The sequence below is a fragment of the Mustela nivalis genome (assembly GCF_964662115.1).
Source record: "Mustela nivalis genome assembly, chromosome: 15".
Lineage (NCBI taxonomy): Eukaryota > Metazoa > Chordata > Mammalia > Carnivora > Mustelidae > Mustela > Mustela nivalis.
Window position 1 is genome coordinate 15,433,646 of NC_139034.1, and position 18,822 is coordinate 15,452,467.

Here is an 18,822-nt window from a genome sequence, read left to right on the forward strand (position 1 = left end):
ATACACAGATCAAACACTGGGTGATCTATACTGTGCCCAGTTCTCCACTATTTCCCTCTAGGAATGGGAAGAAATAGGCCTTTTTCTATCCTAATTTCCTCCAAAATCCAGTATTTGCCCCTTTCTAAGCCATATTAATTATCACTATTCTATGTAAATGTTCTTATCAGCACTGCTTGTAATAGCCAGTACCTGAAAATAACCCAAAGTCCAGTATCAGAACAGATACATAAATTATTATATATTCCCATAATGGATACAATATACATGCGAACATGACTTATAGCTACATGGAACAACAGATGAATCTCCTGACCCTAGTATTAAATGAAGAAGTAAGTTCAAAGGACACAGAGTAAGCAACATAGGATACCATTTGGGGACACAAATATATGTACTAAAAGTAAAGAGAGGCAAGGAAATAATAAATCCCAAGTTCAGCACAGTGTCTTACTCTGAGAGTGGAACAGGATGCAGAAAATCTCATAAAGGGTCTTCAGAGGTAGGAGTACAGTTCTTTATCTTACACTCTTTGGTAGATACATAGAAGCTACTGCATTGTGTGATTCCTTACATAAATTTTAATTATTCATATTATCTACTCAGAAGTTAATATAACTTTAAATGTGATTACACCACAACAACACTAAGTAAAAGATCTGAGCACCTAAAAAGTGAAATTACATGGGCATCTGGGTGGCTCAGTCCTTAAGCATCTGCCTTCAGCTCAGGTCATGGTCCCAAGGCTCTGGGAGCCAGCCCTGCCATCAGGCTCCCTGCTCTGTGGGAAACCTGCTTCTCCCTCTCCCACCGGCTCTGCCGTGTTCCCTCTCTGCCCGTGTCTCTGTCAAACAAATAAATAAAAATCTTAAGGAAAAAAAAAAAGTGGAATTACAGAATTCTACAAAGTTTTTGGCATGTTCCAGAAATACACATGTCCTAGTGACATGGGCTCAGAGTCTCCATCCTTAGTTGACCTACTGGATTACTGCCTGGCAAATCTGCATAAAACATCAGGCAACAGAGAGAGAACTATCTGTATTATAGCACCACTCTTGTGAAATCAAAAATCAAATTTCAAACCAGAAATCAAAGGGGAAAAAACCTCGTTCAAAGAGGCCCTTCATTCCACACCATGTTAAGACACTAACACAATTTTCTCCAATTTTTATATAGGCTCCTTCTTAAGATTCCTATCTAATGAGCTCTATTTCTTCTAGCATTCTGTTTAATGATTATTCTCCTTTTTTTGTTTATACAATGTTAGAATTCTATGTAAGTAATTTAGAACACGTCCTAGGTATGTCCAAGAACATAAGCCAGATTGCTGGAAGTTAACTTCTGGAAAAGAGAGAACAAAAAATCTTATTTTGCTATTATATTAGTCTATAACCTACAACTCCAGGATTAAATAAACAGAGAAACATGTCTTTCCCTGTCTAATAAAAAAATAAAAAAACATAAGCTCCAATTAGTTCTTAATAATACTTTTGCTGTAAGAACTTGGGAGCAAATATATGAGACTTCTGAGTCTAAGAGAAGTTATTTGTTAAGAAATCAAGAGGCAAAAAACAAAGCTTAAATAGAAATGAGAGGACCTAGGATTTGAAGTTAAATATTAATGATTAAGAATTTTAATGTGCACTCTCATCAAATACATGATTGCTATTTTTTCAAATCAGTAAAGTTATTATTTACCTAATAATAAGTATAGGAACTGTGCTGGATGTTATATTGACATAAAAACACTGCAAACACAATTCCTACCTTCACATAGAACAGCATGGTGAACTGAGGTCAGCATTAGACTTACAATCCAAAAACCTGGATGCCTTTTTACTCCCAGGTCCACCAATCACTGATTATATAAGCCTGTCACTTAACATCTATAAGCCTCACGTTCTTCCTTTGTAGGTGGATGACAACACTTCATAAAATTTGTAAATCTATTTTTCACTGATATAACAAGATATATTTAGTAAAATGTACATATATTACACAACTCAGTAAGTTTTAATACCATATAACCACCTGTAGATAAAGACATAGAACATTTCCCAATAACCCTGAAAGCTTTTTCATGGTTCCTCTTAGCCAGTATCAGCCAGTAAGGTCAACACTATTCTGACATTATCATATATTAGGTTTGCCTATTTCAGTTTCAGAAAAAATGGAATCCTACAGTACATACTTTGTGCTTGGTTTCTTTCTTTCAACATGACCTATGAAATTCATCCATGTTCCTGCATGTAGCATGAGTTTATCTTTCTTCAATGACAGGCAGTAGTCTATGGTTTTAAATATAATGACAACTTATCTATTCTACCATTGATGAGCATTTGAGCTGCTTTCCATTTGAAGGTATTATTAAAGCTTATATGAATATGGGGATTATGTTCATGGTAAACATAAGCATTCATTTCTTTGGACTTATGTACTCAGGAATAGAATTGCTGGATCACAGGGTATATGTAAGATTAGCTTTAGTAAATATAGCCACACAGTTTTCCAAAGTGGTGATGCCATTCCACACTCGCATCCACAGTGTATGGGAGTACCAGTTGCTCCATCCTAGCCATGCTGATGGGGATGTACTGGTATCTCACTGTTCCTGTACTCTGTCTTTCCTGAATGACTATGGATGTTGGGCACCTTCTCAACAATACTTATTGGCCACATAAACATGGTCTTTTGCAGAGTAACTTTCCAGGCCCTAGTCCACTTCTTTTTTTTTTTTTTTTTTTTTTCAATCAGTTGTCTGGCTTTTCTTATTGACTATCATTCTTTATATATTCTAGATACAAGGCCTTTGTCAGATATATGCATTGCAAATATCTTCTCCTAGTATATGGCTTGCCTTTTCACTCTCTTAATGGTGTGTCCCCTCATGAAGAGAAGTTCATAGTTTTAGAATTCTGATTTATCAGTCTTTTGTATTTAACACCCTAGTGTCTAGTTCAATAAACTTTTGCTACCCCCAGATCATGATAATATCCTTCCATGTTTTCTTCTGGAAACACATACTTACTACCTTTTACATTTTAGGTAATGCTCTATTTCAAATTAATTTTTCTATATGGTGTGAGGTAGGAGGGGTCAGGACCCCCCATAAATATTAATTAACCCAGAAGCATTTAGTGACAGGACTCACCTTCCCCTACTGAATAGGACATCTTCTCCATAAATCAAGAGACATCACAGAAGCTAACCTTTAATGATAAGTTCTAGTTCTAAAAAAGAACTTTAGAAATTTTAGTTTTTTGTGATCAGACTAAAAACAAATATTTTATTATGATATATCCAGAAGTCTGTTCAAAATACTGATTTTTTTCAATTAATACCTGAAATCTTAATGAATGCAAGACTGTATGCTACCCAGTATGAAGTCCACATTAAGTCTTCCCTCATTATCTAACAAATAATCACATCCAGAAATACATTGAATGCTATAGGTCATGCTGATATGAGTTGTTTTGTATTTTCTGTACAAGTGTAATTTCTGTACTCTTTAGAAACTTACTTTGATTTTTAAATAATTCAACTTGTTAAAGTTTTTAAAAAATGGAAAAATTCAGTTATTTCTTAAAACTTTTAAATACAGCTTATAAAACTTTTCCTATGCACAAAAGTGGCAGATTTTAGAAGCCATTTTTAAGGTGCTTTTGCATAATGTTTAATATCATTTCATACCTGGTTAATTAAATGCCACCAAAATTTTTACCTACATTTATAAATGTAATATATTTTATTTTCCTCTTAGTTCCTCAACTGTCTTACTCAATAAAGCATATTAATTTACATATAAGTACTTTTATAAACCTAGTAAATTGGCCTTACAAGTAAGATAAGCCTAAACTTCTCCTAACACTTCCCAAAAGTACTTAACATAAATTAGGTAACAACAACAAAAAAAATCACAGATCTCCATTATTCCATAATACGTTCTAAATTGGAATTGCATGCTTATCATCCTCACTAGCCACAACAGATATGCACATATTCCTTAACAGGAAAATATTATTATTGCAACTTTGATTCTCTTAGACATTATATTCTTGGTTCTAAATCTTCCTGGAGTTGAAAGATGCTTAGCCACTACAGAAGACAATTATCCAAGTTAACCAAAGTAACATTTAACCAGAAATTTCAGCTGGTGTGAGATCTGGAGCTACGGACATTCTCACACCAGATATTATACAATCCCATTTAATATCATGGGGGTTGCCGTCTTAACATATTGGTATTATCTACAACCAGATATAATAATGAAACTGTCAGCAATTTTGATGGGATACACTAAACCTTATTTAAAGCTGCTAGCCACTTCAAAGGCAGGGGAGTGGGGATGATAAAATTACTAAGTCATTAGTCTAATGGTAGAATTCCATCACTCTCAGGAAGGTTAATTACTTGATTGTAACCTGCTCTTCTTTATCTAAAGATAGACAAGCCTTGTGTTTTCCATGTAACTCTAAAGACTTTTAACTTGAAAACCATAAAATATTTTCTGCCTAACTCTAAAGACCTTAAAACTAGAATAGACAATGGCATTCCTATAGGGTATAAGGGCCACACAACTTCTACAAATATTAAAATACCAGTTGAGGGCACCTGGGTGGCTCAGTGGGTTAAAGCCTCTGCCTTTGGCTCAGGTCATGATCCCAGGGTCTGGGATCGAGCCCCACAACGGGCCCCCTGCTCGGTGGGGAGCCTGCTTCCTCCTCTCTCTCTCTGCCTGCCTCTCTGCCTACTTGTGATCTCTCTCTGTTAAATAAATAAATAAAATCTTTTAAAAAAAAAGTTGAACTTTTCATATCTCATAGTTCTTTGTCTAGCATATAGTCAAGTTCTAAGATTATTCCTTCTTTTTTTTTTTAAGATTTTATTTATTTATTTTTCAGAAAGAGAGAGAAAAAGCAAACACATGCAGGGGGAGCAGCAGAGACAGATGAAGCAACAGACTCTCCACAGAGCAGGGACCCCGATCCAGGACTCACACCCAGAACCCAGAGATCATGACCTGAGCCGAAAGCGGACCCTTAACAAACTGAGCCATCCAGGCTTCCCTCAAGTTCTAAGATTATTCTTATTCTGAAAACACACAGACACAAGAACAAATGAAATAGCCCCTGCATCCAAGAAGCTTAAAATTTAGCTAAAAACATATCCATATTATACTGGACAACCCCTTCTGTCCACACATAAACCCTACAACTAAAGCCTTGCTGAGGAGTTCCTCACTAAGCTAGAAAAAGGAGTCCTCAAAGCCAACAAACTGTAAGATAAGACCTTCCAGAACTTATGATAATAGAAATATTATAGGAATTCTGGATAAAATGTAACAAATACCCTTCTATATACATAGGTAAGCTTACCAGAGGGTAAGAGAAATACCTAATGGCCAAAATATAAATAAAAGAACGCTGATGGCATGGCAGTCCTTTGGGATTTCCAGGCCTCACACCCCTAAGGGCTTGAGATTTAATGACCACACGGGAAGAATTGAGACAAGGCCTTAGCCCCAAACCAATCAAAGAAGTTGGAACTAAACTGTCACACACAGGGACGCCTGAGTGGCTCAGTTGGTTAAGCAGCTGCCTTCGGCTCAGGTCATGATCCCAGCATCCTGGGATCGAGTCCCACATCAGGCTCCTTGCTCCGCAGGGAGCCTGCTTCTCCCTCTGACTCTGCCTTCCACTCTGTCTGCCTGTGCTCGCTCTCACTCTCTCTCTCTTACAAATAAATAAATAAAATCTTTAAAAAAAAATAAAATAAAATAAAAAAATAAATAAACTGTCACACACAGCCAGCACTATCAAAGAATTACAACCTCACTGAAAGGGTTGAATTTAAAACACACATGTGGAAGAAACAAGTACCTCTGTTTATGTGGGCCTATCATCCATTATTTGTGAAGTTAGGCCAGTGTCTCCCCTTAAAATAGTAACCAAGGGCTTGCTGTCATGTGATAGGAGATTCAGTTTTATACCACCTTAGGCAAAGAAATTTACCCAACAGTGGTCCTGGGCAAGTGATATCCCAGGGCACCTGATTGAAGCAAACACAGACCCTCTCAGGAGTAACACCCCTCTAATGAGACCTTAGAATGACTAAAACCTTGAAGAGACATTTTTAACTTTACCACAAACAAGAGCCAGCACAAATTTTAAAAAATAAATAAATAAAAATAACTCCCACTAATTTCTGATAATAGAACTATTAGTTATAGTATATAAAATGAATGCTTAGATGGTTTTTAAAAGCATGAAGAATTTGAAAAAACAAAAGCGCAAGTCTTAAGTAGTATGAATAAAAATAAATCCACAGTTAGAGAAGTCATCACAAAACTGTTTAACACCAAAGACAAAAACACAATCAGGAAAACAATGGGAGACAAAAAACCAGCAACCTACATACAGTTAGACTGATGATATAAGCCGGAAGACAATAATAATACTATTACTAGGGTCATCTTCAAAACATAGAGAACAAATAACTGCCAAGCTAATGTTTAAATTATCATTTAATTTAATTAGATTTAATTTAACTAGATTAAATTATCATTTAAAAGTGAAAGGAAGATAATGGTATTTTGAGACAAAAAATTGAGGGTTTACCAAGAGAGATGTGTGTAAGAACTACTAAAGGATAGACTTCAGCAAAAATGAAACTGAATCTAGAAAAGAGTGAAATGTAGGCCGCCGAGTAAGCATCGTTAAAGTCTCCCCTCCCACCGCCGTCATGTCTAAGTCAGAGTCTCCCAAAGAGCCTGAACAGCTGCGGAAGCTCTTCATCGGAGGTCTGAGCTTTGAAACAACCGATGAGAGTCTGAGGAGCCATTTTGAGCAATGGGGAACACTTACGGACTGTGTGGTAATGAGAGATCCGAACACCAAGCGCTCCAGAGGCTTTGGGTTTGTCACCTATGCCACTGTGGAGGAGGTGGATGCAGCCATGAATGCAAGGCCACACAAGGTGGATGGAAGAGTTGTGGAACCAAAGAGGGCTGTCTCAAGAGAAGATTCTCAAAGACCTGGTGCCCACTTAACTGTGAAAAAGATTTTTGTTGGTGGCATTAAAGAAGACACTGAAGAACATCATCTAAGAGATTATTTCAAACAGTATGAGAAAATCGAAGTGATTGAGATCATGACTGACCGAGGCAGTGGCAAAAAGAGGGGTTTTGCTTTTGTAACATTTGATGACCATGATTCTGTAGACAAGATTGTCATTCAAAAATACCATACTGTGAATGGCCACAACTGTGAAGTAAGGAAAGCACTCTCTAAGCAAGAGATGGCTAGTGCTTCATCCAGCCAAAGAAGTCGAAGTAGTTCTGGAAACTTTGGTGGTGGTCGTGGAGGTGATTTTGGTGGGAATGACAACTTTGGTCATGGAGGAAACTTCAGTGGTCGAGGTGGCTTTGGTGGCAGTCGAGGTGGTGGTGGATATGGTGGCAGTGGGGATGGCTATAACGGATTTGGTAATGATGGTGGTTATGGAGGCGGCGGCCCTGGTTACTCTGGAGGAAGCAGAGGCTATGGAAGTGGTGGACAGGGTTATGGAAACCAGGGCAGTGGCTATGGCGGGAGTGGCAGCTATGACAGCTTTAACAACGGAGGAGGCGGAGGCGGCTATGGCGGTGGTAGTGGAAGCAACTTTGGAGGTGGCGGAAGCTATAATGATTTTGGCAATTACAACAATCAATCCTCAAATTTTGGACCCATGAAAGGAGGCAATTTGGGAGGCAAAAGCTCTGGCCCTTATGGTGGTGGAGGCCAATACTTCGCCAAACCACGAAACCAAGGTGGCTATGGTGATGGTGGTTCCAGCAGCAGCAGCAGCTATGGCAGTGGCAGAAGGTTTTAATTTCTGCCAGGAAACAAAGCTTAGCAGGAGAGGAGAGCCAGAGAAGTGACAGGGAAGCTACAGGTTACAACAGATTTGTGAACTCAGCCAAGCACAGTGGTAGCAGGGCCTAGCTGCTACAAAGAAGACATGTTTTAGACAATACTCATGTGTATAGGCAAAAAAACTCGAGGACTGTATTTGTGACTAATTGTATAACAGGTTATTTTACTTTCTGTTCTGTGGAAAGTATAAAGCATTCCAACAAAGGGTTTTAATGTAGATTTTTTTTTTTTGCACCCATGCTGTTGATTGCTAAATGTAATAGTCTGATCATGACGCTGAATAAATGTGTCTTTTAAAAAAAAAAAAAGAGTGAAATGTAAAGAAATAGTGAACAAAATTAGTAAACATGAATAAATCTAAAAAAGTATTTTATTCATTCATTCAACAAGTATTTATTGAATGCCTACATTGTGCTGAGCACTATTCTTGGTGTTGAGGATACAGCAGTAAAAAAGCCAAGGCCCTGATCTTACCAAGCTTCCAATGTAGTAAGTAAACAATAAACACAGATTAAATTATCAGGCAGCAGCAAGTACTATGAAGAAAAATAAAGCAGAGTAAGGGAGCAGAGTGATGACAAGTGAGGGGGTAAATTATTTTTTAAATTTTCTGAGTACAGCTGACATATAACATTACATTAGTTTCACAGGTACAACACTGTGATTCAACATCTCTATACATAATGCTGTGCTCACAGGTGTAGCTTCCATCTGTCAGAGCCATTACGACACCACCGATTCTATTCCTTGTGCTTTATTACACTTCATCCTTATGACTTACTCACTCTATAAATGGAAGCCTATACCTCCAACTACCCTTTCCCCATTTTGCCCATCCCCCTTGGGGGATAAGTATTATAAATAAGGTGGTCAGGTAAGATTTTCTAGGTGACATGTGAACAAAGACCTAAATAAGGTGAGGACATCAATCATCTAAATACCTAGTGGGGATGAGGTAAGGGCTAGGGGAATGGGCAATGAAAACTACAGATATTTTTTGAGCACATACTATGTGCCTGGCTGTTCTTTACACTTTACTTGTATTCAATCATACAGTTCTAAAATAAACCCATGAGGTAACTGCAGCATTGATCCCCAATTTACAGAGGAAGAAAATGAGAGAAAGACTGAATGTCACAGACACTAAGTGACAAATTTAGGATGAACCCTCAAAGTCTGGCTAATTATCAAGCTCCTGGCAAAGGAAACAGCCTTCCTAGAATCTGAGCTCCTGGAGGGCAGGAATCTTCCCCCTACTTTTTGCATCCAATAGGGCCAAGTATACAGTGGGTGCTGGGTATGTTGAATTGAACTGAATACAGACAGAGCAGAGGGACAGGGACTAGAGAACAAGAAGTCAGCAATAAGAGAAAGAGAAGAGGCAACAATCGAAAAAGAAAAAGAGGAAGGAAAAAGAAATACTGTAATGTCACAAAAGCCCTAAGAAGAAAGTTCCAAGGTAGAAAGATGGTAACCATTACCAAATGTTACAAAAGTTAAATACATTAAGTCTTGAGAAAGGCATTCTATTATTAAATTAGGAAGCGATCTTTGAGAATTCAGTTCTAATACCGCAATGATGGAGATCCAAGATTTCTAGTTATTCCAGAAAGCACAGCTGTGAAAGGTGATACAGGTACAGTACACATGACAGCAGTTTGCCAAAGGAGCAAAGAGGGGGGCTGACAGCAGCTCAAGTGCAGCAAGGCAAAGACTTTTCCCCGAAATTTAAAAGTAAAGTGTTAGGATTTCATTCTGACTTACCACTATCTTGTTCCCATTGCTTAGAAATTTTAATTCATTAGAGATAAACTATCTTTCAGTTGTCTGTTCTGTAACATAAAAAAAAAAAAAATGGTAGAAATACCAAGTTTTTAGGCACTTATTCTAATAAATGTCTAGAATTCCAAAATAAAGATTTCAGATGAGTGACTGAGTTCTACAACATAAGACAAATGCTCCCTAGAGAAACTTACACAAAAGAAACAAAATAATGAAAGGACTTCCCACTCTTAGGATTTTAACCCTGGAAAACATCTGCTCCTTCTGACCTTACTCTCAAATGATCTTGCCTGCTTTTTCCCCCCTCACTGAAATAACCAGAAGAGAACTTCCAAAGGCTCCCCTCTGTACCTAGTCTCTTCTCTACACCCACACGCTGTGTTAACTAGGGGCCTTCCCTCCAGTTACTTTGAATCAGATGCTCTTGTACACTAGACCGGCTCTTCCCTGTCCACTCCAGCACATTGCCCTTGATGTCTTCCCCTCCATCCCTGGCATCAACAGTTTCCCCCTTCCCTGCCAGATGCTCACCAGCCTACAATCACCCTGCCAGTCCTCTCCCCTCTAAAATAACAAATCTTGACTCTGTCTTCCACAACTACCACTCAATTTCTCTACTCCCCTTGTCAGTAATATTCAGTGAAGTGTTACATGTACTCATTGTTTTCAATTCGTCTCTTCCCATTCTCTGAACCCACTCTACTATTCAACACCACTCCACGAAAACTATTTATCACAGTCACTAATGAGCTCCGTGTTGCCAAATTCAATACAATTTTCAAATTCTTATCTTTACCTACATGCAAAATTTGATGACGTTGCTTAATAGAATAAAAACCTCAATTTCTTCTAAAATAAAAAAGATAATTACAGTATCTGTTTTAGAGGATGGTTGTGAGAATTAAGAAATAAAGCATGTAAAGAATTTGTTAGCACAGTACCTGATTTACAATTAGGAACTCAATAAATGTCAGTGTGGTTAATCAACACTGCTAGCTGCATTCTACCCACAATCTAAAAATAAAGCCCACTCTAGCCTCCAGAAACAGAATTTTGGAAGAGAAAGAACTCTAGAAGGTTTTTTAAAAATGAGTATAATCTCAACCTGCCAATCATATTAGACAAATAACCGGTTTCACCATATAAAGAATGACATTAAAATGTCCTTCTTAAAATTCCTTACTTGCTGATGATTCCTAAATAACTAACACTAACTCCAATCTCTCCCAAGTTCTGGTTCTCATTTCCAGTTCCTATTAAACAGTTGATCTAAAAATTTTAATCATCTACTCCAATTTTTCCCTCAATCTCTATATTTCATTAATCACAAAATCCTATCCATTTTATCTCACTAATGGCATTCACATTCATTTTCAAGACCATATGCCTAAGAGGGCAAGGACTGTGTCTTATTCTGAATCCTACCATATCCCCAGCATAGTACCGGCATAATATATGACACAGTACTAGGCATATAATAGATGCCGGCATCCTAGTTCAAGCTTTCCAGGATGCCTGCATTATTTCCTCTTACTGGTTTCTGGAGGCCAAGGTCTATGGGGGGTGTCTATTACATTCATACTTTCCACAAGGCCAAAGATCATGCCTAGCATATGATGTATGTTCATAAAAATATATGTTGGCTATATCAATGATACAGTGTTTTTCTTCCTAAGACTTCAAAACAATTTTACAAAACAATCTCATCATAATATACATTTTATAGGGGGAACAATGAGGTGAGGAGAAGGGAATTTAATGTGAAGGACTACTCAACTAGTGGTGGAACTGTTAAAAACAAAAACACATACAGAATACTTGGCTCTCCTGCCTCTTAATCCCAAGAAAATAACAGCAAGAGCCTGGATGAAATGCCAGTAAGAATGAGATGGTAGCCTACTCTCTACTGGTACTTGACGCTGGCTTTACTTGATCTTTTTCCACTACAAACTGGGACTTAAAATACTAGCAGTAACTTATTTGGGTACCCAAAGAAACAAAGCAACAACTTTAATAACCAAGTCAATAAGAATTTCCTCTTTGCTGAAATTCTAGAGAATAGCACAAATTGGATTAAAAACAATCTTACTATTTCTATATACAGAGAAATACAATATGCCATTTACCTTGGTTCCAGATAAAAGAACATTGGAGGGCCTAGTATAGCTCTATTTTACCTATACAGAATAAGCCAAATGACTAATTTCAGGGCTCCTATTCTTACTGCCATCTGTTCCAAAAGCTGTAACTTAAAAAGACCTAACATATTTATTTTTTAAGTTGAATAAAGAACGGTTTATTGAATACATGCTATTTCAAATATTGCTCCAATGCAGGAAATCTGTTCTACTGCTTCAGATCTCATGAAGAAAGACCTCTTTCAAATGGTCTCTTTTAAAGAGAATTCAACTGCGTACCTGGGTAGCTCAGTCAGTTAAGCATCTGCCTCGGCTGAGGTCATGATCACAGGATCAAGTCCCACATGGGGTTACCTGCTCTTCACATGGGGTTCTTCACATGGGGTTCCCCAGACTCAGTAGGGGGTCTGCTTCTTCCTTTCCCTCTGCCCCTCCCCACTGTTCATTCTCTCTCTCTCAAATAAATAAAATTTAAAAAATAAATAAAGGGAATGCACTTAATAAACTTAATGGAAAATAAGTAATTTAATACAAAGTACCCTTTAACTTAGGACACTAAGAATGATCTGGAAGCTTCACCTCTCTGGAGTTTAATTCTAATATTGCCACTATCTCCCATCATGAACCATTTGTAGCTCAATTTCCTCACATTTAAGACAATGAATCTAATTCATTTTCAAAGATTGTTTTGATTTATCCAAGCAGCTGCTGGTGATTTAAAACAGGATGGTGATTAAACTCAGCAGAGGCATGACATATAAGGTATAACTTGAAACAATGTGGCAAACCACTGCCTGAAACCACAGTCTACAGATTACCTTGGTGTGAAGAAATAGGGATAGAGCAGTTTTGTGTTAAAAGTCCATTAAGTGCCTGCGCCTGAGTGGCTCAGTGGTTTAGAGCCTCTGCCTTCAGCTCATGTCATGATCCCAGGGCCCTGGGATTGAGCCCCACATCAGGCTCTCTGCTCAGCAGCGAGTCGGCTTCCCCTTTTCTCTCTCTCTCTCTCTCTGCCTACCTCTCTGCCTACTTGTGATCTCCACCAAACAAATAAATTAAAAATCTTAAAAAAAAAAAAAAAAAGAAAGGTCCATTAAGTGAAAAGGACAGACCCAGAAGCAGGGCTACCAAGTTAGTAGCTAATGCTGAATATATCAAACACATCCCAGAAACTTAATACAAAACAACGTAAGTTATATTTTCTTACTGATTCACACTGTAATTTCAGTGTGGTGTTTCAAAGAAGAAAAATTAACTATATTTAAAATATCAATACTTATTTCATTATTTGCAGCTTCTTTACTCTCTTACAATCTCTAACAAAAATTTAACCAAGTAGATAACAGATCTATATGTGTACTAGGATATATAGATATATATTAAAACCCACAGATACCACTGAATGTATGTAGGAAAGTAATGCAGCAAAATGTACATCAATAAGCTGAGGGGCGCCTGTGTGGCTCAGTGGGCTGGAGCCTCTGCCTTCGGCTCGGGTCATGATCCCAGGGTCCTGGGATCGAGCCCCACATAAGACTCTCTGCTCAGCGGGGAGCCTGCTTCCCCACCCCCTGCCTGCCTTTCTGCCTACTTGTGATCTCTGTCTGTCAGATTTTTTAAATCTTTAAAAAAAAAATAAGTTGAGAAGATTTGGGTTCAAATTCTGGTTCTGTCACTTGTTCAGATGACTTTGGGAAAATAAACTCTATAAAACTTCAATCTTGGGTGCCTGGGTGGCTCAGTAGGTTAAGCCGCTGCCTTCGGCTCAGGTCATGATCCCAGGGTCCTTGGATTGCATCCCGCATCGGGCTCTCTGCTCAGCAGGGAGTCTGCTTCCTCCTCTCTCTCTCTCTCTGCCTGCCTCTCTGTGCCTACTTGTGATCTCTCTCTGTCAAATAAATAAATAAAATCTTTAAAAAAAAAAAAAAACTTCAATCTTGTCAGGTGCAAATGGGGTTCATAATAGTAAGTTAGCAATAGTAATATGGGCAAACAATAATAGTAGCTATTTCGTGGCATCACTGTAAGTTTAAATAGGATAATGCTTATAAAAATATGATTAGTGATCAATAATTAGTTGTCATCCCTTCCCTGAAAATGACTACCAACTTCACAAGACCTGGACAATTAAAAAATCTTCTCTGCTAGAGTTATTACAAATGTTTCAGAAAACAAAGGATTTATGCAGAATGAGCAGGGAGGAAAATTATCCTTTTTTAATTCTGTTATTCCCCTATTATTTATCTGAAAAAAAAATGGTAGTGCTTTATTCCAGAGTTGACCATTCATTTTAATTATTCATTACATGTCATTTACTGTCTTATACATTAAACTCTTCTAATTAATTCCATGAGGTACAGATTATCATTTTACAGATAACAAAAACTAGTATCGGGAGAGATTAATAACTCGTTCAAGATCCAGAAGCAAATAAGTGGCAAGAACAGAATTCAAACTTGGATCTCATAGATTAAGTGTCTTCCCATTGAACTAAGAATATCTAAGGAATATATACTTACTAATCACTATCTCTAGGTGAAAATTTCATTATGTTTTGTTTTATGTGACCTGTAGAAGACACAAACTGGTAAAAGGAGAAAAATATCATACAACTCTAACCTCCCAAAACTTTCGACACTGAACTTACAATCTTAGTATTTATTTATTAGCCCATGCATACTCAATGTATTACACAGAATTCCTTCACTAGTAGAACCTTGTGAAGTTGTTAGGTGTTTTTCCATGGTTGTTGATGATATACACCGGAATGGGACTCTTTGTCTTCGCCCCCACCAGACAATATACAGTCTTGGATTTGCTTTTTATTCTGATCCATAGAAAAAAAAACATACTATAGGGCACCTGGGTGACTCAGTTGGTTAAGCGACTGTCTTCAACTCAGGTCATGATCCTGGAGTCCCGGGATCGAGTCCCACATCGGGCTCCCTGCTAGGCAGGGAGTCTGCTTCTCCCTCTGTCCCTCCCCCCTCTCATGCTCTCTCATTCTCTCTCAAATAAATAAATAAATAAATTTTAAAAATCTTTAAAAAAAAACATACTATATATATAGTATGTAACAGCCACATACAGGGAAAACTTTTTTTAATTTAGTACAGAGAAAGGAGGTTCAGAGAAATACATTCTGGTCCATTCATCTGTTGCTTTCATTAAAACACAAGCAAAAATAAGTAAGATCTGTGTTATAAACAGCTAAGGGAGGACAAATAAAAGGAAATAATGGGCTAATGTTTCTCTAATAAGAGAAGTTTTCAGGTAAGTATTCATCAATGGGCAAATGCCAGCCACACTTTTTTATTCAGTTAGAGCCACAAATATTAGAGTTACTATCTGTGGCCACTGCTTTTTGAAATACATCATGGTGCTCTAGCAATTCAGAACAGATATTTCCTATATTTTAAATTATTCCCAGGACTAAATGACTTCACTGGAAAATTCTACCAAACATTTAAAGAAGAGTTAACACAAATCCTTCCCAAATTCTAGGGGCGCCTGGGTGGCTCAGTGGGTTAAGCCGCTGCCTTCGGCTCAGGTCATGATCTCAGGGTCCTGGGATCGAGTCCCGCATCGGGCTCTCTGCTCGGCAGGGAGCCTGCTTCCTTCTCTCTCTCTCTCTGCCTGCCTCTCCATCTACTTGTGATTTCTCTCTGTCAAATGAATAAATAAAATCTTAAAAAAAAAAAAATCCTTCCCAAATTCTTTCAAAAAAATTTTAAAAAAGAGATCGCTTCTAAACTCATTTTACAAGGCCAGCATCACCTGATACCAAAGCCAAGAAAACTACAGACTGATATCCCTAAGGAATAAAAAAAAAAAAATTAGGATTTTGTTTATTTGAGAGAGATCAGATGAACAGGGGAGGGAAGGCATGAGGGGTAGAGGGATAGGAAGAAACAGACACCCCATTGAGCAGGGAGCCTGAATGAGCCACCCAGATACCCCAGGAATATGAAAATTCTTAACAAAGTTTTAGCAAAATACTCCCATTGAATATGAATTCAACAATACATTCAAAGGATTATACACCATGACCAAATGGGATTTATGTCTAGAACATCAGGGTAGTTCAACACACAGAAATCAATAAATGTGATACATTAACAGAATGAAAAATAAAAATCATATCAACATATAAATAGGTGCAAACAAACAACAACAACAAAAAAACTCCACAAACTGGATATAGAAGGAACATACCTCAACATAATAAAGGCCACACACAATTAAGCTCACAACTAACATCATACTTAAAAGTGAAAACGGAATGTTTTTGCTCTAAGATCAGGAATAAGGCAAGGCTGCCCACACTCATCATTCTTACTCAACATAGTATTGGAAGTTCCTGCTAGCACAATTAGGCAAGACAAAAAAAATAAAAGGCATCCAAATCAGAAATGAAGAAGCAAAAGTTGTCAATATTTGCAGATGATATTATCTTACACATAAAAAGCCCTAGAGACTCAACCAAAATTCTCTTAGAACTAATCAACAAATTCAGAAAAGTTGCAGGATATAAAATCAACATACAGAAGTCAGTTGTGTTTCTATACACTAATAGGGAAACCTCTAAAAAGAAAGACAACAATCCCATTCACAATAGCATCAAAAACAATAAAATATTTAAGAATACATCTAACAAAAGAAGTGAAAGAATACTTTGAATACTATAAAACTTTAATGAGAGAAATTAAAGAAAACACAAATGGAAAGATATCCCATGTTCATGGATCAGAAGATTAATATTTTTTTAAAAGATTTTATTTATTTATTTGACAGAGAGATCACAAATAGGCAGAGAGACAGATGAGAAGCAGGCTCCCTGCTGAGCAGAGAGCCCCATGCGGGACTCCATCCCAGGCTCCTGGGATCATGACCTGAGCCGAAGGCAGAGGCTTAATCCACTGAGCCACCCAGGCGCCCCCAGAAGATTAATATTGATAAAATGTCATCTACACATTCAACACAACAATCCCTATCAAAATTCCAATGGCATTCTACACAGAAATCAACAACAACAACAACAAAAAAAACCTCTAAAATTTGTATGGATCCACAAAACCCCAAATAGCCAAAACAATCAAAAGAACAAAGCCAGAGGCATCACACTTCCTGATTTCAAACTATACTACAAAGCTTTAGTAATTAAAACAAGATAGTACTAGCATAAATACACACATGGACACCAATGGAAGAGAATAGAGAATGAAGAAATAAACCCTTGTATTTATAGTCAACTAACAGTTGACAAGAGAGCCAAAAATACTCGATGGGAAAAGAATTGTCTTTTCAACAAATAGTGCTGAGAAAATTGGATACCCACAGCAGAAAAATAAAATTGGATCCCTATCTTACACCATTTCATAAAAATGAACTTAAACTGAATTTAAAAGACTTAAACATAAGACTTGATGTCATAAAACTCTAAGAAGAAAAAACACGGAAAGAAACTCCTTGACATTGGTCTTGGCAATGATATTTTGGATATGATATCAAAAGCACAAGCAACAAAAGCAAAAATCAAGTGAGTCTACAGCAAAATAAAAAGTTTCTGCAGAGCAAAAGAAATAAATCAAAAAATGAAAAGGCAACCTTATGAATGGGAAAAAAATATCTGCAAAACATTTATCAGATAAGGGAGTTAACATACAAAATATATAAAGAACCCATACAACAACAACAAAATCCAATTAAAAAATGGGCAGAGGGGGCACTTGGGTGACTCAGTGGGTTGGGCCTCTGCCTTCAGCTCAGGTCATGGTCTCAGGGTCCTAGGATCAAGCCCTGCATCAGGCTCTCTGCTCAGCATGGAGCCTGCTTCCCCCTCTCTCTCTGCTTGCCTCTCAGCCTGCTTGTGATCTCTCTCTGTGTGTCAAATAAATGAATAAAATCTTAAAAAAAAAATGGGCAGAGGAACCAAATAGATATTTTTCCAAAGGAGACATCTAAAATGGCCCACAGGTACAGAAAAAAAAAAAACTCTCAACATTACTAAACATCAAGGAAATGAAAAAAAAAAAAAAAAAGGAAAGGAAAAAGAAAATGCAAATCAAAACCACTATGAGATACCATGTCACGCCTGTTGGAATGGCTATCATCAAGAAGACAAGAAGAAAGTGTTGGCAAGAATGTGGAAAAAAGAGAACACTTTTTCACTCTTACTGGGAATGTAAACTGGTTCAGCCACTATGGAAAACAGCATGGAGGTTTATTAAAAAAAATTAAAACATGGGCGCCTGGGTGGCTCAGTGGGTTAAGCCGCTGCCTTCGGCTCAGGTCATGATCTCAGGGTCCTGGGATGGAGGCCCGCATCGGGCTCTCTGCTCAGCAGGGAACCTGCTTCCCTCTCTCTCTCTCTGCCTGCCTCTCTGCCTACTTGTAATCTCTCTGTCAAATAAATAAATAAAATCTTAAAAAAAAAAAAAAAAGAACTATCAAATGATTTATCAATGCCACTGTTGGCTATATATCCAAAGGAAAACATGATATGGAAGAGATACATGCACTCCCATATTCACTGCAGCATTGCGCACAATAGCCAAAATATGAAAACAATTTAAGTGTCTATCAACAGATGGATGAATAAAGTGGTAAAACACAACATACAGTGTCCATCAACAGATGAATGAACATACATTTATGTAAATGTAATGGAATACTATTCACTCATGAGAAAGAAAAAATCCTCCCATCTTCAACAACATGGATGGACCTTGATGGCATTATGCTAAGTGAGATAAGTCAAACAGAGACAAATACTATAGGATATCACTTATAGGATCTCACTTATATGTAGAATCTAAAAAAACCAAAATTGTAACAACAGAATTAAATATCAGGGGCTGAGGAGAATTGGGAAGATGTTTAAGAGTACAAAGCTGCAATTAGTAGATAAGTCCTGGAAATCTAACACACAGCACAGAGATCATACACAACAATAATACACTGTATTTTAACTTTCAAAGGTGGTAAGA

At 37.4% G+C, this 18,822-nt stretch overlaps 1 protein-coding gene and 1 pseudogene across 7 annotated transcripts in view; one reads left to right on the forward strand and one right to left on the reverse strand.

The window, feature by feature from the left end:
• KATNAL1 (katanin catalytic subunit A1 like 1) overlaps positions 1 to 18,822 on the reverse strand; it is a 119,505-nt gene that overhangs the window by 40,301 nt on the left and 60,382 nt on the right. The gene's annotated exons all lie outside the window — the stretch shown is intronic.
• Positions 6,702 to 7,969, forward strand: LOC309848955 (heterogeneous nuclear ribonucleoprotein A1 pseudogene; annotated as a pseudogene). Its single transcript has one exon. The product of its transcript is annotated as a heterogeneous nuclear ribonucleoprotein A1 pseudogene (transcript).